Consider the following 27,168-nt stretch of genomic DNA (forward strand, 5'->3'; position numbering starts at 1 on the left):
ATACCTTGGTATCTTGTCAAGCTAAATCCTTTGCCTGGGTCGCCTTTCTCCTGCTTTTTTTCTTGCTGCCAATCTTCTGTAAATCATAGCACTAATAATCCTTCTTGCTGAGGCCATCTCTAAGTCTTCTTAGTGTAATTATTAAAAGATTCATGTTTTCCAATGTTTCCACACCTCTTTTGTAGAACTTTTCATATGAAATTATGGTTACTTGGCATCATATCTCTTTTTATTTGTAAAATGACTGTATCTGAGTAAAGGATGGATAGGCTCGACTTTCTGCATACAAGGTCACAGTTTTATCTTGTAAACTTAGTAAGGCTAATACAAATATACTCATTCAACTTGTGACTAATTGAGGACCCCAGCATAGTACTTGACAATTTGCAGGCTTAGTTCACTGAATAATTTGAATTGTAGGTCCAATTAATTGGTTGCTAAAGAGGACAAGTGATTTCAACAAGTTCAAATACCAAACTTCTTTCTCATTCATTTCCTACATTATGTTAGCAATGGATTCCATTTGCAAGAGTTGTGTTAAAAACTAATAGCTTCCCTAATGTAACCATACAAATTTCCTCAATAAAATTTTGTTCTTTTTAATGTCACAATTGACCTATTACAGCATGCCAACAATAGCTTTCATTTTATTTATACATTTTGATTACAGAATATTTAAAAGAAACAGGCAAAATAAATTACTTCACACAGTTCAAATTTAAGAATGAGTTTTATGACTAAAACAACCATTTTTAATGCTCTGAATTAATAGTGTTACAATAGCTCTTTAATCATAATTCTGACATTTACTTGATAGCAATTGGAGAATCAGAAGTACTCATTCCAAGCTGACGTAATATTGTGTATTTTCGAGAGTATTACAACTTTACTACTTTGGATTGCCTTTTCCTCACTTGCCACTTCATAAGAGAATTACACAGAAATTAAAGGGGTCAGCTTTGTACCCATATCGTGACTAAGGATCCTTTATCTTTACTTTATACTCCCTGAAAATTTTGGTTTACTACTAAGCACTCCAATAAATTTTGTGATTCCTTGACAAGAATCAAGCTTCAACGTAAGAAACAGTACTGATTCTGACAATACAGATAGTTTTGAAATAAATGTTATAATACGTAATTGTAGAAGAGAGCTGGTTCCGTTGGTTTCAGAGGTAGAATATTGATGTTACATTGTTGTTTTATGAAAACCTTATTTTAGTAAGAATATTTTAGTGCATTGTTGGTGACATGCTCAGCTACACCAAACTTCTTATAGTGAGAGTAGGAAGCAAAAGACAATATCAAGAAAGTAAGAGGGTCTGGCGTGGTGGTTCACACCTGTAGTCCCAGCTACTTCAGAAGGCTGAGGCAGGAGGATCTCTTGAATGAGTTTGAGGTTGCAGTGAGCTATTGTCATGCCACTGCACTCTGCCCCCAGGGGACAGAGTGAGGTTCTGACTCAAAAAAGCAAAAAACAAAAGTAAGAGGTTGAGAACAGTTAGGAATGGTGGGAAGGGGAATTATGGAAGAAGTTCTACAATGGCTTTTTTTTTTTTGTGGTTTTTGGCCAGGGCTGGGTTTGAACCCACTACCTCCGGCATATGGGACCAGCGCCCTACTCCTTGAGCCACAGGCGCTGCCCTCTACAATGGCTTTTAAAGGTTGTAATGAAGGTGAAAATAGATGTGATGGGTTCACTAATTGTTGGCATAAATTATTAGGCAAACACACACATAAACAAAAATGCATAATATTGTAAATTGGAGGCTAGGGTCTGAATAATTAAGATGACAATATAGTGTCTTCTCTGCCACCAAGAGGTAGATTAGCATAGAGGTGGCCGAGGGGCTCTATCCTAATACCACTTATTAGTACCTGACTTCAGGTATATTATTTAATTTCACTGCTCTTCAGTTTCCTCATCAGTCAAAGAAGGATAATTCACTTATCTCAAGAGTGGTGTATTTTGCTGTTGTAAGCACTTTTTTGCATATATCATAACATCTCTGTGTATCCCATAATTATATATGATTATAATTTGTCAACAATACTTTTGATGTGCAAATGGATTGAAGTGACCATGATTTGAAAAGCATCTGGCACAAAGTTAAGTGCTTAATAAATGTTAGGTGTTATTCTAATTTTCTATTACTTCTCATCAAACTTTCTTGAAATTTGCTTAAAATGATTTGTTATTTTTTCTTCTTCTCTGTTCTGTGATCTCTCTGGGGTGGTTCTCATTTAGGGGTGCTTGTGCAGTTGCAGTGAAATAGCAGCCAAGGGTGGCCTCATGGGGATGTTTTCCTCATTCACAGACCTGATTCCCAAGCTGAGAGGGGTACAACAGTAGTGTCTGTTTGAGGGTCTCTCGAAAGGGGGCTATGTTGGGCTTTCTTATGCCATGGTAGTCTCAGAAGTCAGAATTCTTAGTGCAGCAGTTTGCTTCCCCCAGTAAGCATTCCAACAGATAGGAAACATAAATAGCAAGTCTATTACCACCAGCATATAAACTAGCCCAGTGTTATTTCTGACATTTTCTATTAGTCAGTGTAGTTACAGAGTTTACTCAGATTGCAGACAAGGAGACATAGCTCCCACTTTCCATGGGAGACTTTTAAAAAAATGTGGTCATTGCTAATTGTCACACGTGTTGACATTACATGGTAGTCTATTCAGTGATAGTTGTAGTTTTGAACGTTCTTGGCAGTTGAAAAACCTGTGTGGAATTTAGATAACTTGGCCCTAGATTATCCACATTAAAGTATTACAAAATCTGATCTTTGAATAATTAGTCTTATAATTAGCATATACTTCTAGTCTATGAAAAAGTAACCCAGGTTATTCTTTTCCTTTGACCTTTGTTATTTGGTGTGTTGTGGGTACTCTCACTCCCTAATAGTCACACACCATCCAGATGAGAGGGAACAGGGGAAGGAGCATTTATTCTTTAATGAAACTCACAATACATATATCTATATTTCTAACACATGAAACAAGACTGGAAGAGAACTGGGTTGAAGATGTTTCTCCAAGCAGGGTACTAAAATGAGAGGTCATTCAGGTTCCAGTAAAAAGAACTACCAGAGCAGAGGGGCTTATTCCTAAACCTTTTCTGAAAATAACCACACAATTTGGAAATTACCACATATTAAGAAAACTCTGAACTCTGGGGCTGTGACAGCGAAGATACTATATTCTTCCTGCTGACATTACACCAATTCCTTCACTTACCTGGAATTAGCTGATTGACCTCAGACCTGACAGTGGGCAGCAACTGAGCCAACTTAACCAGCACCTTTCTATGAAGTACCTCATACAGAGCACTTGCTAATAAAGCACGGTAGTCTGGGGCACCAGCACCTTGGAATGTTAGGAAAGCTAACTATATTATAAATACACATTGCTATTTAGAGTATTTTTTTATGTTGTAATAAACGTTTTCAGACGCAATGAGCTAAAATAATGTATATGTTTCATGAAACTTTAAACACTAAATTTCTGTTTTCAAGAACATTGATAATATGTAAAGTATACAAAATACGTCATATCATTCACCAGGAGGACACAGTGATATCACTATGTAAATCGGAAGTATTCATTTCAAAGAATACTTAAAATTACTGCAGTATAATATGAATATAAATTGGGCAGAGCACAAATTCATAGTAAAAAATAAAAATTCACATTAAATTGAAAAACCTATGAAAATGCATTCAAACAGCAATTGAAATATAAACTGTAATTGTTGAAATGCACAAATAATCTTATAGGTAACAGATGAGTCAAACTTTGTTTGAAAAAACTAAAAATAAAAGACAAACATTAGCACATGTTTTCTCTCTGTGTTGATTTTAAACAGGATTTTACAAATATTTGATCTTTAAAAAAACTATTTTGCAAATAAACTTTAATGGTCTAACACGAGAGTTATAAAATTGTATTGCATTGGGTTAAAAATCATTTTAAAATTTTCGCTCTATCAATTCAATTGCTGTGTAAATAAAATTCAGGTTGTGAAAATTTTGCAGACTCCATCTATTGAAAACAAAGCCTCTGACACAAGAAAACATTGAAACTTACTCTTTAAAAAATCAAGGGAAAATACAAACAAATTTTCATTGGGCCTTAAATAAAGTATAATATTTAACTTTCAAATTCTATACTTGTTCTTTGTAATATATAAAATCTGTATGAAGAATATTTCAATGTGGTTCCTTTATGAATTTGTATGAATTCACATTCTTAGAGAAATATAATTTAAGAAGCTTTGCAATTTGCAGAATATTAAGTTGGCTAAAAGTTCAAAGTAACTATAAATAATATAAATATTATTTTTATAAAATTTATCTCATACAAATACACACCAAAGATAGGTACTCTGAATAAATGCCAAAAGAGAGTACTTGGAAAAATATTTGGGCTGAAAAAAATTGCATATTTCAATGCACAAAAACAAATGATATTGTTGGTTTAGCAAAGTTTCTCTTAGCTTATTTTCTCAGTTTAAAATATAATCTACAGTGAAAAGTAAAGTGAAAGCGTTAAAAATTTCACATATATCAACCATAAATTACATGCTCGAGAAGACTGTAGGCAACTTACAAAAATTTTAAAAACAATAATACCATATTAAAAAATATTTTTCAGAAAATATTAGTAACTCAATATTAAAGACAATTAAATCTAAAACACTAATTAAAATAAATCAACATGGGTGGTGCCTGTGGCTCAAGGAGTAGGGCACCGGCCCCATATACCGGGGGTGGTGGGTTCAAGCCTGGCCCTGGCCAAAACTGGAAATAAATAAATAAATAAATAAATAATAAAAATAAAAAAGTATATTAAAAAAATAAATACAATAAATCAACATGTTTCAGAAAGTATCATTCTGTATTTTTGATGTTTATATCGTCAATAGACATTTTTAATAGTTTTTGCTTTAATATACAGTTATTTTAATTTTTAGACTCTTTATTGGCCCACAAGTATCAAATCTCAAAATCTCAAACAAATATAAAAACATATAAGTGTCCCTTTCACTTTCAAAGTATCCAATTTGGACAAAATAGTATAGTGTCATCATAATTAGCATCCTGGCATGTTTATACGAGGTCACATAAGGGACTTGCTTTGGAGTGGCAGGCAACCTAAGTTCCCGCACGGCCAAGTGGGACAAAGAGGTAACTGAGGTAAAGAAATAGGGCCCTGGCTGAAAAATGGTTGTGATTTGAGAACAAAAGTTCCCAATAGGAGTGACTATGAATTACGGTGGAAAACAGGAACACCTAGCTCGATTCTTTTGTTTCCTTCATCACAGGGGGACATACATTAGAACAACACTCCTAACGTCCGCCTTGTTACTTCTTCCTGTGGTGGCGGAAGCAGTGAGCAACCTTTATCTGATTGGTCAGTTTGGAAGGAGTGCGTTAGCACGTGCCATCTAGGCCGGAACTATCCGCGGGAAGTGCCATGTTGCTCCGCCCCCTTTACGCCTGGCGCCGTCTTGTCTCACCTGCTGTCCGTGGCGTTGTCCGTAAGTCTGTCCGTTTCAGGGGTTCAGTATCAGAAGCTCACATTAAAGGCCACAGTATTCCATAGCTGCTCTGGTAGTGATAAGGCTTTTTTTTTTCCTTTTTTGCTAGTTCATTTATTTCCCAGATGGAAAAAAAGATGTTACATTTTGGGCTTTCCTCACACCCTAACATCGAGGAGTGTGGTGGGAATAAGGAGAGAGTGACAAGGAGGGGACTTCTGTGCTGCGAAGCGATCCGTGGGGCTTTATTCTTCCGGCGAGGCGGAGGTGGAGGCGCGAAAGTTTAAGGGAACCAGGCCAGGCGCTGCCCCCGTATTTTCATCCCTGGTGGCGAATTTCTCCCCCAGAGAGCAGGTATTCTGACCCGGGGAGGCAGAGACGTCCTTAGTAAGTGGCACCCAGTCAGATGATTGCCGCTGGTTGTCTTTGAAATCTGCAAATGTAATTTTTTTCTAAGTACGCTTTTCTGAAAGAAGGGTTTCGTTATAGAGTCTTTTTTATGTACCAGCCTTACCTGCAGAAAATGTTTAGCTTAGTACCAGGCCTAGGTATTTGCTACCGAAAGTCTGCTCACAGTCTAATGCTCTTTTATATTTTTTCGACAGGGAACTTTAAAAGGACTACTTAAGAGTCCTGTGACTTGCCCACAGGTTTAAAAGTTGCGCGCTCGCTCGCTCTCTTTTTAAGCTTAGGTTGGCCTTGAATTTGACAGTGCTGTGTGCTCTGACCATCGCTTTTATTTTTTATTTATTCTTTTTTTTATTGTTAAATCATAGCTGTGTACATTTGTGCAATCAAGGGGTACAATGTGCTGGTTTCATATACAATCCGAAATATTCTTATCAAACTGTTCAACGTAGGCTTCATGGCATTTTCTTAGTTATTGTATGTAGGCATTTGTATTCTGCCTTTAGTAAAGTTTCGTGTATACCCATTCTAAGATGAGCCGTAGGTGTGGCTCCACCCATTACCCTCGCTCCACACTGACTTCCCCCCTCCCTTCCCCTTCCTTGGCCCTTTCCCCATAATTTGTGCTATAGTTCAGTTATAGCCTTCATGTGAAAGCTATAAATTAGCTTCATAGTAGGGCTGAGTACATTGGATACTTTTTCTTCCATTCCATTCCTGCTAAGAAGAATATGTTCCAGCTCCATCCATGTAAACATGAAAGAGGTAAAGTCTCCATCTTTCTTTAAGGCTGCATAATGTTCCATGGTATACATGTACCACAATTTGCTAGTCCATTCGTAGGTAGATGGGCACTTGGGCTTCTTCCATGACTTAGCAATTATGAATTGGGCTGCAATAAACATTCTGGTACACGTCTTTGTTCTATTGTGATTTTTGGTCTTCTGCGTATATACCTAGTAAAGGAATTATAGGATCGAATGGCAGGTTTATTTTTAGATCTCTAAGTATTCTCCAAACATCCTTCCAGAAGCATATTAGGGTGCATTCCCACCAGCAGTGTAGAAGTGTGCCCTTTTCTCTGCATCGACGCCAACATCTCTGGTTTCGGGATTTTGTTATGTGGGCTACTCTTAACTGGGGTTAGGTGATATCTCAAAGTAGTTTTGATTTGCATTTCTCTGATGATTAAGGATGATGAGCTTTTTTTCATGTGTCTGTAGATCATGTGTCTGTCTTCTTTAGAGAAGTTTCTCTTCAAGTCCCTTGCCCACCCTGAGATGGGATCACTTGTTCTTTTCTTGCTAACATGTTTGAGTTCTCAGTGTTTTCTGGTTATTAGATCTTTATCAGAGGTATAACCTGCAAATATTTTCTCCCATTCCGAGGGCTGTCTGCTTGCTTTACTTACTATGTTCTTGGCTGTGCAGAAGCTTTTTAGTTTGATCAGGTCCCAGTAGTGTATTTTTGATGCTGCTTCAATTGCCTGGGGAGTCCTCCTTATAAAATATTCACCCAGGCCGATTCCTTCAAGAGTTTTCCCTGCACTTTCTTCAAGTATTTTTATAGTTTCATGTCTTAATTAAATCTTTTATCCAGTGAGAGTCTCTTAGTTAATGGTGAAAGGTGTGGGTCCAGTTTCAGTCTTTTACAGATCGCCAGCCAGTTCACCCAGCACCGTTTGTTAAATAGGGAATCTTTTCCCCACTGAATGTTTTTATAGGTTTGTCAAAGATCAAATAACGGTAAATAGCTGGATTCATCTCTTGGTTCTGTATTCTGTTCCAGACATCTACTTCTCTGTTTTTGTGCCAGTACCATGCTGTTTCGATCACTATCAATTTATAGTACAGTCTCAGGTCTGGTAGCGTGATTCCTCCTGCTTTGTTTTTATTTCTGAATAATGTTTTGGCTATTCGAGATTTTTTTCTGATTCCATATAAAACAAAGTATTATTTTTTCAAGATCTTTAAAATATGACAATGGAGCTTTAATAGGAATTGCATTAAAATTATATATTGCTTTGGGTAGTATAGACATTTTAACGATGTTGATTCTTCCCAGCCATGAGCATGGTATGTTTTTCCTTTTGTTAAGATGTTGTTAAGATTTGTTAACATCTTTAGCTATTTCTTTTCTTAAAGTTTCATAGTTCTCTTTATAGAGATATTTCATGTCGTTTGTTAGATAAACTCCCAGATATTTCATCATCTTTGGCACTACTGTGAAAGGAATAGAGTCCTTGACTGTTTTTTCGGCTTGGCTATTGTTGGTATATGTAAAGGCTACAGATTTATGGGTGTTGATTTTGTAGCCTGAGACATTGCTGTATTCCTTGATCACTTCTTAAAGTTTTGTAGTAGAATCTCTAGTGTTTTCTGGATATACGATCATGTCATCTGCGAAGAGTGAAAGTTTGATCTCTTCTGACCCTGTGTGGATACCCTTGATCACCTTTTCTTCCCTAATTGCAATGGCTAAAACTTCCATTACAATGCTAAAGAGCAATGGAGACAATGGGCAACCTTGCCTGGTTCCTGATCTAAGTGGAAATGATTTCAATTTAACTCCATTCAATACAGTATTGGCTGTGGGTTTGCTGTAGATGGCCACTCTTAGTTTAAGAAATGTCCCTTCTATACCAATTTTCTTAAGTGTTCTGATCATGAAGGGATGCTGGTGACCATCGCTTTTGATGCCTGAGATCTAGACTGTGATTCCTCTCATAGGAGATGCATAGGGATAATCAGATTATGGAGATGGGAATTAAATTAAAAAATGGGGACCCTTCCTGTAAAGAGCACATAATATACCTTTCTCATAAATTGAGAATGACAAACAACTCAACAAAATTATTACAAAATCAGTGACTAAGAAAGGAATAAGAAGATTGAAGATTAGAATGTTTGGTTTTGAAAAGAAATTTTCCTTAGGAACTGGAGGTGTTAGAGTTTAAAACTTTTGCATCAGTGTTAATATAGAGGAATGAAAGAATGGGAACAAGAAAAAAATAAGTGCTGGAGGAAAATAAATTTTTTAGTGGGAAATTTTAGAAACTAGGGGACTGACAACAAAAGTGACACAGAAAACGATATTCAAAGTTGAAGTTCATGTTTGTAAGAAGAAAACAGATTTAAAGGGATCTAAATGCTGTATGACATAGGATTGGAAGACAAAGAGGTGTTTAGTTATTACTGGATTGAAATAAAGGCCTGAGTTACAAATTAAAAGAGAAAGAAGTAAGATCTCAAATGGAATAACTCTTTCCAAGAGAGTCAGGAAATTGGAAGGTGTTGAGAGGTCACAGATAAGGGGTGATGTTAAAAGTAGTTAGAATCGCATTTTAAAAACCGGAGGACTTAGAAAGGTATGTTGGCCACATGATGTACCATTAGGTGATTTCTAAAGTAAGATGGAAGTGTACGTTTTGAATGTAGGTATATTTTGTGCCTTGAGGAAATGTGCCCAAGAATTAGGACTCAAAACAAGGCTCCGAAAGGTGGGGCATGGTGGAAAGAGCAAGGCAACCAGCCTGGGAAAAAGAGACCCCCGTCTCTTCTAAAATAGAAAAATTATTTGGGTATATGGAGGGCACTTGTAGTCCCAGCACCTGAAATGCTAAGGCTGGAGGATCTGTTGAACCCAGGAGCCTGAATTTGCTGTAAGGGAGGCGGATACCCTGGCACTCTAGCCTGGGAACAGAGTGAGACTTTTGTCTCAAAAGAAAAAAAAAAAAAGAAAGAAAGAAAATAAAAAAGAAACAAAAGAACTAGGCAAGAAGCTAAGTTCAAGCTCAGATGGGCTAGATACTGTTTTTTGATAGAAAATTTTCTGGATGGTATTAATCATTCCAGGGAGGCAGATGGGAAAAGATTTGTTTGAACAGTTAATGCTTTTAGTAAATTCAAAATTAAGTGATTTCATTATTATTAATAGAGAAGATTCTGGAATCTAAGAAACAGAGGAGCATACTAGAAGAAAGTAATGTCTGAAAAAAATAACAAGGAAGGTAAGTATTCATTTCTAGCAAACGACATTAATGTCATATGTATTGGAGGAGAGACCAATAAGCAGGTTAAGCAGTTAGGAACTCATCTTACTATCAATTACATAGTTGAGAGTTTAGGTAAAACTTTCTAAAAGGTGTAGGAGAGAAGGATAGAATAAAATAAGAACTAGAGGCATACTTCATTGCTGCAGAAAAATATGTAGCAGAAATAATTGCTATTCAAAATCTGAACAATTCCATGATGAAAGACAGTGCCTAAAGGAGCACATGGAAGAGGAATTAGTTCTCCTTGGGACCCTGGGGGCTCAGGCTTCAGAAGCTTCAATTTCAGTTTCAGTTCAGGAATCTGTGGAGAGTGATTTTCCAGCCAAAACAAATGGGATAAGACAGAAACCTCGCTAAGAGGCAGGTTTCACCAGCCTCTCAATTCCATAATAAGAGACAGTGGAAAGAGTCACTGTAGTATGGGATTGAAATATATTCTTATCGGAGTTAGTGGGCTCTGTTTTGCAAGATAGAGTCCAGCACCAGAGTGCCAGACCGGGGGCTCACAGAGGGTGTAGAAATGAAGAGGTTTTTAAAACACATTGCAGAGGGAAAAAATATGCTTAAGTAAAACCTGACAATCTTGATCGAAAATTGTCATATTTTTCTGGAGGCAAGAATGTCTTAAATGTCATTCTCTGAGAGAGGTGACAGTATGCTAAGTGCTTTTTCATCCTAGATAGGATGAATCCTTAGTGTCAAAATGAACCTATTGATAGGAGTTTTCTGGATTGTGTGCTACTGACATTTACCAACAAGCATCCTGGTGGTGTTAAAACCAAGAATATTTTCTTTTTTGTTTAGATGTCATTCAACTCTGTTTCTAAGAGCACTTTGTTCTTTGGAATAACTGTTCCAGAATCTGAGAGTGCCTTGTGTGTAAATTTCAGGGGGGTGGGGTCGGTTTTGTTAAGTATATACTTTTCTTATTGTTTTTGAATCATACATCTGCATAGTGTAGAAGAAGTCTACATTGACAAATCTTATTTCTGTTCATGTCTCTACCCATTCTTTGCCTGTTCTATTTATTTAGTTGTTTATTTAAAAAACAGAATACTTAAGTGTCCAATACAGTCCTACGTACTCTGCAAATGTTAACTCATTTATATGATGTATTTGCGCTCTGTGCTAAGAATTCCTGCAATTCCTGTTTCAAAGATAGACTCAAAAACATTTTAGTTTGGGAAAAAAACAAAACAAAACAAAACATTTTTTAGTTTGTAAGTGGCAGAAACAGACCTAGGCCATGTGACTTCAGAGTCAGAACTAGGTAGGTAAGTGATTTAGAAGGTTCTACCATACTATGTATAATTTCTGTGTCATCTTTTTAAATGCATATACATACAAACATGAATATGTATTATTAATTTTTCCTTTTTTTTCCTACAAAAGAAAGCAAACTTTATACATTGTTCTATACTTTGTTTTATTTACTTAACACCACATTTTGGAAATATTTCTGTACCAGTATGTAGAGAGCCTCTTACTCTTTTTTACAGCTACATAACATAAATATTTAAAGATTTAATAAATCTTAGTTTATTTGAACTATAATAATGTTAGTGGACATTTGGGTGGTTTTTATCATTTACAAAATAGTGTGGTAATCAATAATCTTGTATACTTGCCACTTTTGACATGTATAAGCTGTAATATAAATGTTTAAAAATAGAATTACTGGATCAAAAGATAAATGCATATGTAATGTTCTTTGGATATCAGCAAATCCCTCTCCGTAAGTGTCGTACCATTTTTGATTGTGTTTTCAGTGTGATATTTCTGTTTCTTCATAGCTTCATCCACAGAGTGTTATGAAATGTTTGGATTTCTGACAGTTTGATAAGTGAAAAATACTATCTCATTGTTGTTTTTATTTGTATTTATTATTTACTAATAAGTGAATTGAATATCTTTCTATTTGCTAAAGGTCCATTTGAATTTATTTTTATGTAAAATGACTCCCATGATTTTTGCCCACTTTTTAGGGAATGTTTAGTCTTCTTTCTTTTCATTTTTAGCTTTTTTATATGCAGAAGATCAGCCTTTTACTGATGATGTGAGTTTCAGATATTCTTCCAATAGTGTCGTTTGTCTTTTGAGCTTTCTTTTTTTGTTAATGTAGTAAACATTACTAGTATTTTCTTTTTTGGATTATGGATTATCAGTCCTTTAGAAATGTCTTTTTCCATTCCAAGTTTATAAATAAATTTGTATTCTTTCAGTAATTCATGGTTTCATGTTTTTCTTTTTACATTTAAATCTTTGATTTGCTCTTAGTTTACTTTACTGAATACCACAGGCAATTGTAATCCAATGGTATTAGAATATCTAAACATAAGTAACTATAGACTTTATAAACACAGCACATGTCGGCTACACTAAATTTATAAAAATGAGTGTGCTATGATGTTATAACATCTGTAGCATCGTGAGTCCATTATTGACCAAAATGTTGTGCGGCACATGTATACCTATTCCAGGCATTGAAGATGCTTCTGACTCAGAGGTGGCAGAAGAAATGTGTAAGATGTGTTAATAACTTTCACCTAAGCATCCAAACTTTAACATCGTCAAAGTGTAACTCACAGGGCATGAGAATTTAATTATGGACTTTTAATTCTTTAAAATTTCTCTGTTTCAGCTTTCAAAGTGAGTTAGTCTTTAGACTTAAATTTTTCCTTAGGAATTTAATAATTTAAGGGTCTCATCTTCAAATTTGGCCTATCTTTAAAATATTATGCTTGTTATTCTTGAAGTTTGTTAAATCTTTTGACCTCATTGCAGGACCTCTTATATAATCATGCGAGATGATATTTTGGTCATAATTTAAAATAACACAGAATTATTAAGAAATTATCGAATGACTACAGATTTAATTTATGTTGTGTTTTTGACCAAATTTGGAGGATTCTGACTCAAAAATCTGAACTGCCAACAATGGTCTTAAAATGCTGCTCCTCCCCCCAAAAAAAAAATTGCACCCAAAGTCAGAGGGGGATAGATGACTCATGAAGATAGGAGCAGAGTCTTGATAAGCTGCTGATTCCTTTCAGTGGGGGATAGCCACTTCTCTGACCATCAGCTTAGTGATTAAGCCCAGTGGTTTAGGAGAATTGAATGCCTAGGAATATTGGTATATTATGGAAGGGATTGTAGAATGCTTTCTTCCCTTTTCTGATGTTTCTTTCTTTTTTTTTTTATTAAATCATAGCTGTGTACATTAATATGATCATGGGGCACCATACATTTGGTTCATAGACCGTTTGACACATTTTCACACACTAGTTAACATAGCCTTCCTGGCATTTTCTTAGTTATTTTGCTAAGACATTTACATTCCACATTTACTAAGTTTCACGTATACCCTTGTAAGATGCACTGCAGGTGTAATCCTATCAATCCTCCTCCCTCTACCCACTTCCCCACTCCCTCCCCACCCTTCTCCCTATTCTTAGGTTGTAACTGGGTTATAGCTTTCATGTGAAGGTCCTAAATTAGTTTCACAGTAGGGCTGAGTACATTGGGTACTTTCTCTTCCATTCTTGAGACACTTTACTAAGAAGAATATGTTCCAGCTCCATCCATGTAAACATGAAAGAGGTAAAGTCTCCATCTTTCTTTAAGGCTGCATAATATTCCATGGTGTACATGTACCACAATTTATTAATCCATTCGTGGATCGGTGGGCATTTGGGCTTTTTCCATGACTTAGCAATTATGAATAGGGTTGCAATAAACATTCTGATGTTTCTTTTTATGTGGACAACCAATTTTCATAACAGGTTGGCCTCTTGACCTATCTTTTACCTAGGTTAAGAAAATTATATGATTGTTGAGTTTAGAAGAAACTAGGACTTCCTTCTTCTCTTTTTGTTCTTGGGGTTCCCCTATCTTTAGGAAGTTGTTCTGTTCTCCTGTTTTACTGAGGTAAGAGAAGGACTTTCCCCATACTGTACTGCTGAGACTGAATGGGAAGGTCTGCCTAATTTTTAATTCAGTACCAGAAAACTCACTGTAAATATATTAGTCACGGTTCTTCAGAGAAACAGAACCAATAGGATATACCAAAATAGATAGCAGTGGAAGTTTATTATAGAAATCATCAAATGCAATTACAGAAGCCGAGAAGTCTTATGATATTCTGTCTCAAAGTGGAGAACCAAGAAAGCTGGTGGTATGATTCTTCTGAGTTGTGAGGTGTGAGAACCAGGTGTACAAGTGATGTAAATCTCAAGAACAATGCCTAGGCTTGAGAACAGAAGGCTATAACCCAGAAGCTCCAGTGCCTGAGGGCAGGAGAAAATGGATCTCTAAGCTCAAAAAGAGAAAGTAAATTTTCCCTCCCTCTGCCTTTTTGATCTATTAAGGCTATAAAACGGTCTATGAAACTAGTGTATGATGCCTATGATCATATCAATGTACACAGCTATGATTTAATAAATAAATAAATAAAAAATAAAAAAAAATTGGATGATGCAAGCCCACGTTGGTCAGGGTGAATCTTCCTTACTCAGTCTGCTGTTTCAAACACTAATCTCTTTTGGCAACATTCTCACAGATACACCCTGAAGTAATCTGAGCATCCAGTAGCTCAGTCAAGTTAACATATAAAATTAATCATCACAAGAGATTCGCTGTGTTTTCTACTGTCTACTCTATTTGAAAGGTAATATTTTGATCTCACATGAAGCTAACTCCTTTGTTCAGAACTTGAATAAGAGTGCCAGTTACTTTACTACCCTACAACCTTTAGGGAAGGAAGTCCATGATGAAAACTGGTTGTAGGATAATTTAACTGAAATTTTAGATGCTTGTAGCTGAGGAGGGAATCAAGTCGGTCAGAGACCATTTCCAGTACCTTCTTCAGTAGCAGACCGTGTTTTATGTCAATGTGGGGTCAATATATGACAAGTCATGCCATCACAGCATATCTCTAAAAAACTGAATGAGAATGAACGAATACCACTCTTCACGCATCAGCGTTACATGTGCTTTTTCTGAAACCAGAGAAGGAAATTGAACGAAAGGCTGATTTTAAAGATAAAGATTGGTGTTTTGTGTTAGGCTAGATGATGAAAGGCAGAAATTATAATATGATGTAGAAATAAAGTTTTATACACTTGAGTTTACAGAACTGCTGAGACTGTAAAGTTGAATTTTGAATATTTGTCTTAATCCTTTTGGGTTGTTAACAACAAACTAGGACAACCTGGGTGGCTTATAAACAACAAATTTATTTCACTCCATTCTGGAGGCTGGGGAATCGAAGTTCTTGGTGCCAACTGGATTTGATCTGGGGTCTGGTGAGGCCTCTGTTTTTTCATAAACAGCATCTAGTCATTATGCCCCAGACAGTGTCCAGGGCAAAGTGTCTCTCTTTTTTAAGGGTACTAATTTCATTAGCCACACCTCCTAAAATGATCACCACAAGGATTAGGATTCCAACATATGAAGTCTGGGGGAACACAAACATTCACATCATAGCAAGTTTTATCTTTATTTTATTCGAATTCAAGATGTTCTTTATCAGTGACAGATTTCTTAATAACAAGAGCACTTATCCATTCCCACCATAGGTCTTATATTTGTGATGACACAATGAGAGCTAAATCAGTTGTTCTGCTCAGGAAAGCAAACCACCCTTATATTAAGAATAAGAACAAAATGAAATTTCTCCACTTGCTGAAGGGGCAACGAGGAAGCTATCCACCTGTCTTTCTGAGGGAATGTCCTTGGAAACATAATGGGCCCTCCCCTAGCATCCTGCCACCAGCACTTTAGTACGTAAATAAAATCTCCCAGGAATCAGATAGCCTCCAGAGGTATCTTTTAAGTACTTTCACCTAGGTACCTTTCTCGGTGTGTAACCTTTTGACTTTGAGGGAGTGAAGTTTAATTTTGGGTCTGCAGTTAGATCCATCCTTAGGGAAACGGTCTGGCTGCAGATTTAATCCTTCTGGTTATGTGCAAATGTTAAGAAAAGATTCTCTGTCTTTATAGTGAATACATTTCCTCGTTCCTGGAGGTTTGGGTTTTTCATAGGAAGACTGAGAAATCTAGGGATGTTTTACATGACTTTGTGTCATTTCTTCTGGATAAAACTGTTAGCACTATACCTGGGGCACACAACAAGTACTCCACAACTGATAGGTCTTTAATAACTATTATACTTACTTTAAGATTGCCTATGCCAATGTTGCAGAAGAATCATTAAGATGGAAATTACATTTAAATTTATTTCATTTATGAAATCAATTTGTGGATGAAATTTAGGCTGCAAGTGTCAATTTTTTTTTTTTTGAGACAAGAGTCTCTTTCCCTGGATATAGTGCCACCGTGTCATAGCTCACAGCAACCTCAAACTCTTGGTCTCAAGAGATCCCTTTTTCTAAGCATCCCAAGTAGCTGGGACTACAGGTGCCCAGCTGGTCTTTCTGTTTTTAGTAGAGACAGGGTCTGGTTCTTGCTCAGGCTGGTCTTGAGCTCCTCAGCTCAGGCAATCTACCCTCCTAAGCCTTCCAGAATGTTAGGATTACAGGTTTGATCCTGCACCTACCTAAATAGTTTTTATCATAAGCTTGGAAACCTAGGGGAGAAATCTATAGTTTCTCATGAAGGCAAACTAATTAGCTCACAACTGTCTCTTCCTTATTGGTGAAAAGGCACCCTTCCATATAAATATATGCACAGATGTTAGTTACACACAATATAAAAGCATATACAACTTGGGCAAACTCAGATTGTTGAGCTTGCCTCCTTGAAGTGGATTTAGATTTCCTTCCTTTCCAGGGCTTTATAAAAATGGATTTTATGCCCAACAAAGTGTTGAGAGAATTTGTTCTCTTACTAATAACTAAACTCAATAGTTAGGAGATAATCTCTTATTCACCTGCATTTCTTAACTCATCTTTTAGATTCTAACTATAAGGGTTCACATTCTTTTTATTTTCCAATACTGTGACACTTTTTCAAATAAATTAGTACTAAAATCTAACTTGAAAGACAAAACTACTATGATGTAATTATTAGCATAAATTATAATATAGCATATTTTAAAGCTATAGTAGTTGAAAAAGGAGAAGGATCAATACAGGCATGTTGGAGTAATTGATAATATTACTCCAACATGGAGAGAAGGTACGTGAGTTGGAGTTTATTTAGTTAAGGAGTAGGAAAAGCAGTTCAGCTGTGGAAATTAATATGAACTAAGATCATTTATTGAACATGTTTGTTAATTCTCCAAGCATATGGAATACAGTGATTAACAAACAAGTATTTTGTCATAGTCCATTGTTATGCATTGATTAATTATAGCAGCAGTGAGCCTATCAGCCTTGACCAAAGAGTATAAACCATATGCTGTAGATGATGTGGTATCAATACAGCTTTTAAATAGGAAAGTAAAGGAGTAAGAAACAATATTTTAGGAAAATTAATCAGTGGTAAATTAAATGGAAAGAGATTTGAGTCAGGATAACAAATTAGGGAAATACTAGCGTATCTAAACAATAACAGAGGAAAACATCTAATATAATTTTAGCTTTCAGAACAGAGAATTCCTAAGAATCCAAAGTTCTTGAGAATTCAGAAGAATGCAGAGTTCTTATAGACTTAATTTAGGAATAGAAGGAAAGGTAATTCAGAGGATAATTTCAGGATTTCAAGAAAAAATATAAATTTGGAAGGGGGAGTGGCAAATTAGTGTTTATTTGGATATTGGCTATTGAGTATATCCATGAGAAAACTCCCTCTAGATATTAAACCTATAATTCTTGAGTTCTGGGCAGGAGATTATTAAGGTTTAGAGTTCAACTTAAAGGTGATAGCATTTATGAGAATAAGTCCGTTGAGTTATAAGCGAAAAGATTAGACTTTGGACGAAGCCCACAGAGAAGAAACAGATGGAGATCAGAGAACATAGTATAATTAAGGAAGATGAAGAAATAGTGATGTCAAATTGATGTGGTTAACAATATCAAATTTCTGGGGGTGGCGCCTGTGGCTCAAGGAGTAGGGCGCCGGTCCCATATGCCGGAGGTGGTGGGTTCAAACACAGCCTTGGCCAAAAACCACAAAAAAAAAAAAAAAAAAAAAAAACAATATCAAATTTCTGTAAAAGAAAGTGAGATCTGAGAAATCCTCGTTAATCTTCTGGTTTAAAGTATTACCCAAGGTGGGAATGGGTTGTGCATTGAGGAGACCTGAACTCTTAAGTCCATGTAAACTTTAAGCCAGTGTCACCCATTATGATGGACTGATTTGTCAGATAAATTGGGGATGGGGCATTTATTTTAGGTCAGTTTCCAATAGCTTATTATATCTCAAGAAGAGGTAAAACTAATCAAAGTATGCACCTAAACCAGCAGTCCCCAACATTTTGGGGGCCAGGGACTGATTTCATGGAAGACAATTTTTCCATTGATGAGGGGCATTACTAAGCAGAACTCACCTGCTTCTCAACTCCTGCTGTGTGGCCCAGTTCCTAAGTTTCATGGAAAACAATTTTTCTGTGGAAGATAATATTCCCACAGAATGACTGGTGGGGAAGAGTGTAGCAGGTGGGGTGCTTGGCTCCCAACAGGCTTCAGACTGGTTGGGACAGGAAGCCTAAACTGTTCACACAGTCTTTTCATCTTTATCTAACATGTTTGTGCCAGCAGCAAAGAAATCTAGAGAACAAGTGACAATGCAATTGTAAAAGATGTTTCCCACAGTGTGTTGAAAATTGACTAATTTTTCTTGGAAGAAGTGGTCCATAGCCAGGAAGAAGGTATAGTCAGTTGGTGCAAGGTCTGGTGAATACATTGGATGACAGTTTCCAAGTCAGCTTCTGTAGTTTGAGCAGAATTGTGCAACATATGGTCAGGTTTGAGTGTTGTCTTGCGAGAGGATTGGCCTGTCTATTGACCAGCCTTGGCTGCTTAATCTCAAGCATCCTCATCATTTAGTTTAACTAGACATCCACTGTAATCAGTAGACCAAGTTTTATGAAAGCTCTAGTGAATAATACCTGTGCTGGATCACCAAACAGACACATTAGCTTTTTTCGATGAATATTCAGTTTTGGACTGTGTTTTGGCACTTCATCATTATCCAACCATTGTGCTGAAGGCTTGCAATTATCAAAAAGAAGCCATTTTTTTTATTGTATGTAGTAATATGGTATACAGAATGATTTGCTTCTGTGTTGTGACAGCAAGAAAGGCAAGCTTCCAGCCATCTCTTCTGATGTTCATTTAATTCATGGCAACACATCTATCCAGCTTCTTTACCCTGCAGATTTGTTTCAAATGATCCAAAATTGTTGGAATAGTAATATCATTACTATTGCTGCCTAATACATGAATAGGTTGAGATGGATTAGCTTCCATTTTAGTTTTCAGCTCATTATCCACCTTGGTCTCAGGTTGTCCACATGGCTCATTCTCAAGATTAAAATCACTAGAATGGCACACCTCTTGGGGTCAGAACACAATTATAAGAGGGACTTTACCTAACAAATGCAATCAGTGTAACCTAATTCTTTGTACCCTCAATGAATCCCCAAAAATTAAAAAAACAAAAAAAATAGTAAAAATAAATAAATAAATAAAAATAGGATCAACAGAATGGAACTTCTCAAACCTTTGTGTTACTGTGCATTCATTAGCCACATCTTGCCCAAAAACTTTGTTGATATTTTGAGATGTCTGTACTGCATTGGATTCATGATGGAACTCATATTCTAAAATAACATGACTTTTGACTTAGCTGTGGTTTCACAAAAATTGCTCTAAACATTTTTTTTTTTTGAAAGAAAATCACAAGTCAAACAGTGTGTTTGAAAGAATGAGGATGTACCTTCACAATTAAAATAAAACAAGATGTGTGAAGGTGAAATGTCAGAGATACCAACTATCAAACTTAGTATTTAAGGAAATTGAACATATCATACTTCATAGTTTAATAATTTGAGCAGTGGACAGGGAAGAAGAATAGTAGTGTGGGTGGAACTGGGAAAGCAAATGCCAAGTTGACAGCCATAGGGGTTATAGTGAAGGGGGCACAAGACAGAATACTCGAGAGGGGTCAATACTGAGCGTTTTCCTAAATTAGCATCTTCTGATCATACTAGGAGCAATGGAGTGCTCTGTTTCTTAGCAAAAGCCCAAGTGTTATTAGTAGGGATGACTCAGAGAAATACAGCTTTTCCTAACACTCAAGAAGGGGCATGCCTAACATTCCCCTGAGGCACAGAGAAAGAATCTAGCTGGGAGGTGTTGGATTGATCTTTTCTACATGGATGAAAATGAGAAGAAATCTGGAAAGATAGCAACTCCTTTCCTTAAGACCTGAAAGATGGGTGGTGGTAGAGGAGAAGGGAGTTGGAAGGTTATTTTGCAAAAGACCTAGCAGTTCATGACGGGGGTGGGGTGGGGGTGGGTCGGCGGGGAGCAGCACGAGTGACCTTTTATCCCAGACAGTTGCCCCTGTCTTGACCTTGTTTGTTTCTGATTCTGTTATCTGTGCCCCTGGGGTGAGGTTAAGACTTAGGACAATGGGAAGCCAGTCATGGCCTACAAAATAAACCTTCAATTGTCATTTTAATGCTTCTACCATTTCACCTTAATTTAATTTCCCTACCTACCTTCAAGAATATATCTTGTTTTGTAAGTTCACAAGCTGACACATCATCCAGAGAGAGTATTTATTTCCCCTATCTTTTTTATACAAAGGCTGAGATTATTCTCGCAACAGTAATCAAGATTTTCTGTCTTTGGGTTGCAAAGAAAATGTATTCAACTGTACTTGAAAGAGAAAATTGAAATTCAGCTACAGATGATAAAGCACATTCTCTTCTTTTCAGTTTTGTCTGCTCGTATCAGCTGAACTGTGTTAATAAAAGCAAAGGGTGCCTGTTGCTTGCTGTTGGCAAAAAAAATATAATATTGGATTGCCCAAACGCTGTGATTAGGTGTGTTGTTGAAGTTTATTCCTATTAAGGAACTTTGTGCTTTTCGCCATTTTTTTTTTTTTTTTTGGTCAGTACTAGCCTGGTACAAAATGAACCAGAAAAAAAATAGTCCTGAGAGGAAGGCTTTTTCCCCCTCCTGCTAGCTTTAATAGCTGAACAATTCTGAATCTTTCAGAAAAATGATCAAATCTCAAATGGGATTGACTTGTCTATATGCCTGTTGTAAACATTTTATATTATTAGTGTAACTGTTTTAGGAAACAATCCTGTAATCTTATTAGCATACTTAATGCTAGCATTAATTATTTATTCATTTATTGGATATATAAGTCATGCAGTTGCCCCTGGGTACATTTACCCATAGTGCACCACCACCACAATAATAAAAAGCATCCAGAAATAAAAGTAGGTTGGTACCTCTGAGGAAGAGATTTCTATAAACAAAGGGTGTAATGCAGATTTCTCTTTTTCCCCATTAGATAATCTGTGCTCATGTTGATAGTGAGGACAAATGTGAAGTTCATTCTTATGCGCACTCAGTACATAATCCTTTTTAGCAGCTGTGTAGGAGGCCATGGCACAAGTCTAGGCAAAACTGAAGCAGGAGTAGTTCATTTTCAGGTACTTCCAGCCTCCTCTTCGGGTACTTAATAATATTACTTTCTCCACAAGCCTTATTGATTTTCTGTCCTCTCCAAATTGATTTATTCTCAGGAGGAGATGAAATTTATTCACACTGAGGTTTAAATGATAAAGGTGGTGATAGTGCAATAGAAAGAACTCTGAGAGCAATCAGCCCTGGCTCCAAGTCTAATTTTAATTATTTTCTGGGTAAGTAATTTTAATTAACAATTTCTCCCTCAGGGAGATTGTGGTTTTATGCAGACCAAAGCAGATACAATTTGGGGGGCCTTTTAAAAAAATAGTAAACTATGTAAATTAAGAAAGTGAATATGTATAATTACACATTAAAAATAACAAGTACAACACAGTACAGAAAAATAAGTTACTTTTAAGTAACTCCCTAATAATTTTTTTCCTACATTTTTAACTATATAGTCTTTGATTTCTTCATGTGAAAATATTTTACAACATTGTCTATAGAAAGAAAAAAGATAACTTTTACTTTTTTTTAATTTTTACGTATACATGTGTTTATTAGGTTTCCATTTTTTTGCTTTCACAAGATTAAAAAGGCTTAAAATTTAATAACAATAACAATGTTTAAGATAAGGACTAGAAACAAAAACCTTGTAAAGAACGAACAAATGTAAATACATTCAGAAAAGGAATCAGACAATTGCTACATAGAAATATTAAGCAATAATAATAATAATGCAAAGGAAGTAACATTCACACTATCAAGAGTATGTCTATTATAGAAAGCTTTGACTCAGATTCAGTATAGAGTCATCAGTTAACATCTTAGTTTTTTTTAAGTTTCAAAATATAGACAACTAATATTTATAAATAAAAGTAAAAAATAATTTCGAAAAAGATCATGCCAGATCTTATAGACAATAGAAAAAGAAGAAATACTTTAAAATCATTCTACTTGATCTGGGTATACCTGATATTAAAATTGGAGAAAATATATTATAAAGGGAAAATTACAAACATATGTCACTTATAAATGAGGATGTAATATCCTAAACAACATATTAACAAGTTGAATTAAAAATTAATATTTACGTAATGTACTTTGGTCAAAATTAAATCCAGTTTATGTGAGAATTAGTCACTATTTTCTTTTCTTTTCCTTTGGCTTTTTTAAGGCATAACTGGTATTTTTTGTTAGGTTAGTAAAGTTTCTTCTACTTTGGTTAAAAGATTAGAAAATCTCTTTTGGTTAGATTTTTGGAAAATCTTCAACATTATCCATATATTCTTGATCAGATTGCTTTTTGTCCAGAAACAGGCTCTGGAAAGCTCTGGCATTTTGAAATTTCCTTGTTCTCCTTCATTCATGCTACAGCTGCTATAGCACCTGGTCCTGCTTGGCCAGCTCCTTGCTGCTCTGAAAAAAATTATGAGCCATATTGACAGCCATATTTTCATTTATGAATTCCATCATTCATTCCTTTTGCAGGCCTGAATGCATTTATTCATTATTCAGTTTTTCCTTTTGTAATGGGTTCAGAGAATAAAAAAAATGAAGGAGACATTTCTGCTTCCATGGAGTCCATGGACTTGTGCAAAGGATATTTTATAACATAACATGAAGAGTTCAGCAACATTGTGTAAACAAAGGGCTATGGAAAATCAGTAGCGGGACTTTCACCTGGCTGGTATGGTGGAGACTACTTATGTTACCATTATTCAGAACGTATGGGAGGGAATACTAATGTTCTCAGATGCTATGAAAAAGGATTTTTATAGCCAAGTAAGTTTAAAAGACATAATACTTTATTCCTCTCAGAGATTTCACAATGAGCTCTTACCATAGTTAAGGCTATAAGAAGACCACCCAAGAAACCTATTTAACTGTTTCACCTAGGCATTCCTTAATCTTGTCTATGAAAAAAATTATTTCTGCCACAACAAAAAAGCCTGCCAAAAATAGCTAGTGATCTAGGGATACAGTGACCTACCTATTCCACTCCTTATTTTCTGAAGATTTTTTTTCTTTTTACAAGAAGACATTTTATTTTTTTTTCTGATTATAAAAGTTGATGTGAGAGGAAGTGCAAGGTTTGAGGTTGAAGAGGGAAGCATCATTGAGTAAATCACCTTTCAAGCGCCTAAGCTCTAACTTCCATATAAGCTGATGGCCACTTCCCAAAGTAACTTGTATGCAAAGAATCTATGTCCATGTGTGTTTCAGTTTTTTTGTTACGGCTGAACCAGTGAACACCTCTTGTAAAATGTGTTGTGAATTCTATCACAGACAGTAGAAATAAAGGTACATTATAGGGATTCAAAAGATATGCCTCCCTGTACCATCCGCATATACTAACTCACTGGCATTTCTGGTAGACTTATCACACTAATTTTATCAAGAATATTAATGAGGTCCAATAAACAACCAGTATAATAAGCTTTTCTATTTTTTTCATAGTCTTTTTTTTTTTTTTTGGAAAGGGCCCATACTGATTTAATACCTTCAAGGAGCTTGACAATTTGTAATTTTTCTGGTATAAAACCTCCAAGGCAACTGGCACTGCTGAAGTCTGTGATCTCTGACTGGTTGGTACAGAGAGAGGCAAGGCTCTCCGTGTGGGTAATGCAGCCGCTAGCCCCTTCCTTCTGGTCAGCCAGTACCTGGATCTTCTGCTCCCACTCTTCAGCAAAGAATTGCTTCTCACTTAAATAGTTCTGTCGATGCAGGCTAAGGTGATGCAGTGCTGTGGTCAATCACTCTCTCCAGAGAGTCCTGGGTGGTCCATCTTCTGGGAGTTCTTTTGTTTAAAGAGAGAAGATTTCTCATCCAAACTCAACTTTTTATGCATGGTCCCCTCAATCTCAACTGCCAAAGATTCTCCAGTAAAAGCGCCATATGACTGGGATAGGTAGAGGTGAGCAGCAGGGCCAGATCTACTACCAAGATTCTTTTATTTCTTCTTGGGATTTGTGTAACATTCCCAGACACTCCGCATTCCTGTCTTGTAACTTATGTAGCTCCATTGTTAGTTGTCTTGGGCATCTTTGGAAGCTTGTAGGTGAAGTCTTAGTTCTTCTTTCTCAATCCCATGTTCTTTAAGGTTATGCTGAAGATCTACAATCTGAGATAAGAGAGATCTCAGATCTCTTTCTGGTATCGAGTCAGTTCACTCTTCCCTGACAATTCTTCAGTCATTCTGGACGTCTGAGCATTTGTTTCATGGAGTTCTTTAACACAGTCATTGACAAGCTGCTTCTCCTTCTCTACATAGGTAACGGTTTCTGTCTTTATGTGACAAACCTTTGATGGAAGAGCCATATTCTTTTCTTCCAGTTCCTTAAGCTTTTCTTGCAGCATGTCCAATTGCAGTAACCCTTGAGATAAGCTAAAGGACTCATTGAACCTAAGGAGGTGTAGAACAGCTGGAATCAGTTTCACTTTCTTCAGAAGTGATGGAGACAATTCGAAGTAACTCATCTTTCTTGGATAGCTCATCCTGTAGCTGATTAACTTGATCAAAGGCTTGTCCCAGCTGCCCCTCCAGGGCTTCATTCTGCTCTGATAAGATATGGTTTTGCTTTAAGAGAGCCTGTCCAATTTGAGCAGCGAGTTCCAGATCATGATCTCTCTCTGCCAGGAGATGTGTAACCATGTCGATATCATCGTAAGGTTTGGTCATCCGCTCCACCCTGTCTGTGCCTGGAATCATTAATGGAAAGTCTCTTCAGCAAACACCGGAGAAAGGGCATCAGACACATGTTGCTGGTGTGGGGACTGAGTCCAGTCTTGATTTTCATGCTTTTAGCCTATACTGTTCTTCTAGCAGATTAACCAGCTCAACTTCAGGGAGATCTTCACTGGAGCAGACATCAGTGATGCTTTCTGAGTCTCCGTGATTGGTATTCATGAGGTTTTCTTCACCTGTTGGTCACGTAAAAATAGCATTCTGGGACTGACTCACATAGGATCCTTTCTTGCTTTGGTTGAGAAGGCAGACAGCTTTGCTATGAATCAGAGTAAAGGAAATCCATCAAGAAATTCAATAAAGAAATGGTTTTAGTCATGTGGATATTTTCTCTGAGACAGATTTTCTCTGATGAGTCAAATGACATCTGCAGTAATGGACGGTTTCATGTGATTATCATATCTCGGACAGTCATGACTGGAATGGCCCAGCATCCTCCGTTGTCCACCTGCACCCCCTCAGGGAAAAGCCTCTAAAGCCACGGCAGCCTTGAAGTGGCAGCCTAAGCTGCAGCTGCTGCCAATAACCGCCCGGACGTGGCAGGGACGGGCGGCTGACTTCATAGCATCATCACTTGGCGGCCTCGTTTCTGCAATGACGCCGAGTCAATGGCAGCCCCACACAACTCTTTTTTCATAGTCTTACTGTAATCTATAGCAGTGACATCAGTAGTCCCTAGATTAATATGAACGTCAGGAAGACTCACAGGCTATTGCACTTTAGCAAGAAGGAATCCTTGACTCCTCTGAGAAGAAAGGTGATTGCCTCTTCTTTGATGTGTTTAGAAAGTGGCTTTTTGGAACCTGTGGGTTGTATTCCTTTATCATCCTTAGTATTTTCCTGTCTTGAAGGATGCCCCCAAAGTAGGGAAAAATAAACTTAACCAAATAGGTTGAAAGGGTAAAGAAATAAATGAATACATAAAGTGTCTGTTGCACAGAGCTGGAACAAATGAAAACTGCTTACATCTGGGACGCGTTTTCTCTTTACTCAATCAGCATAGCATGCCTGCAATTGAATGTAGGTTTCCAATGCTCACAGCCAAGCATGGCTTTCAGGATTTGTTATTCTAAAGTATCTGTGGTTTTTCAGATATTTCAGCTTGTGAATCTAAAGCCGTTTTCTAGTGACATAGACTGGAGGAAAAGGGGAAGAAGCAAGAGTGGGTGAAAGGCTTTTAAACAAAGTGACCACTAATGGCCTGGCGCAGTATCCACTGGTGCACTGCACACAAGCCAGAGGGACGTGGAAAGCTTCAGTTTTGATCTTAGCTAGTGTATTTTCACCAGGGCTCTGAAATCACAGAAATGGGATGGAAACGCCAAAGGGCGTTCTCTTAGATACTTGTTCAGTTGACTTTTGGGACAGCTTTCTCCTAATTTCTCCCTTGTTTCATTGCCGTTCCCTGTGATTCCTCCCTACTAGATCCTCTCTTCATTCTGATCTCCTGATGTTGAAGTTCTATGACTCCATCTTTTGACACCTTTTGTTTAGATTTGTTCATTTCCTGAGCTTCCTTTGTGATCTCTTAATTACCTTCTATGAAGACCCTAGGTTTTATCTCTGGCTTACATCTTTCTCTTGAACTTCAGTTTTATAACCAAATGTCTATTAAATATATTATGTACAAACTCGAATTCTTGATTTTCTTGGCCAAATCTGTTTCTTCCATAGTGCTCCCCTTTAAGTAAATGGTAACATCTAGTTGCTTTGGTCAGAAGTTTGGGCATCAGCTCTGTTGTTGCTCTTCGGTTCACATCTCCCATCAGCAAAACTGTAGGTTCTGTAAATTTTGAAATTTATTTTGAACTCTTCACTGTTTCCATTATTACCACTTTCATTCAAGCCTGGATTCTTATTTTATTCTTCAA

At 36.6% G+C, this 27,168-nt stretch overlaps 1 protein-coding gene and 1 pseudogene across 4 annotated transcripts in view; one reads left to right on the forward strand and one right to left on the reverse strand.

The window, feature by feature from the left end:
- Window positions 1-5,504: 5,504 nt before the first annotated feature.
- The window catches only part of LOC128575941 (cytochrome c oxidase subunit 7B2, mitochondrial), a 159,645-nt gene continuing 137,981 nt past the window's right edge, over window positions 5,505-27,168 (forward strand). The window contains exon 1 of one of the 4 annotated variants that reach the window (XM_053577769.1): window positions 5,505-5,547. The gene's annotated coding sequence lies outside the window, so the exon portion shown is untranslated. Of the gene's footprint in view, window positions 5,609-5,677; window positions 5,890-27,168 lie in introns of those variants that run through there. The other 3 variants (XM_053577768.1, XM_053577767.1, XM_053577770.1) reach the window with 3 other exon arrangements.
- On the reverse strand, window positions 24,302-27,063 carry LOC128575793 (trafficking kinesin-binding protein 2-like; annotated as a pseudogene).

This window comes from Nycticebus coucang, chromosome 23 (genome assembly GCF_027406575.1).
Source record: "Nycticebus coucang isolate mNycCou1 chromosome 23, mNycCou1.pri, whole genome shotgun sequence".
In the NCBI taxonomy this organism is placed as follows: domain Eukaryota; kingdom Metazoa; phylum Chordata; class Mammalia; order Primates; family Lorisidae; genus Nycticebus; species Nycticebus coucang.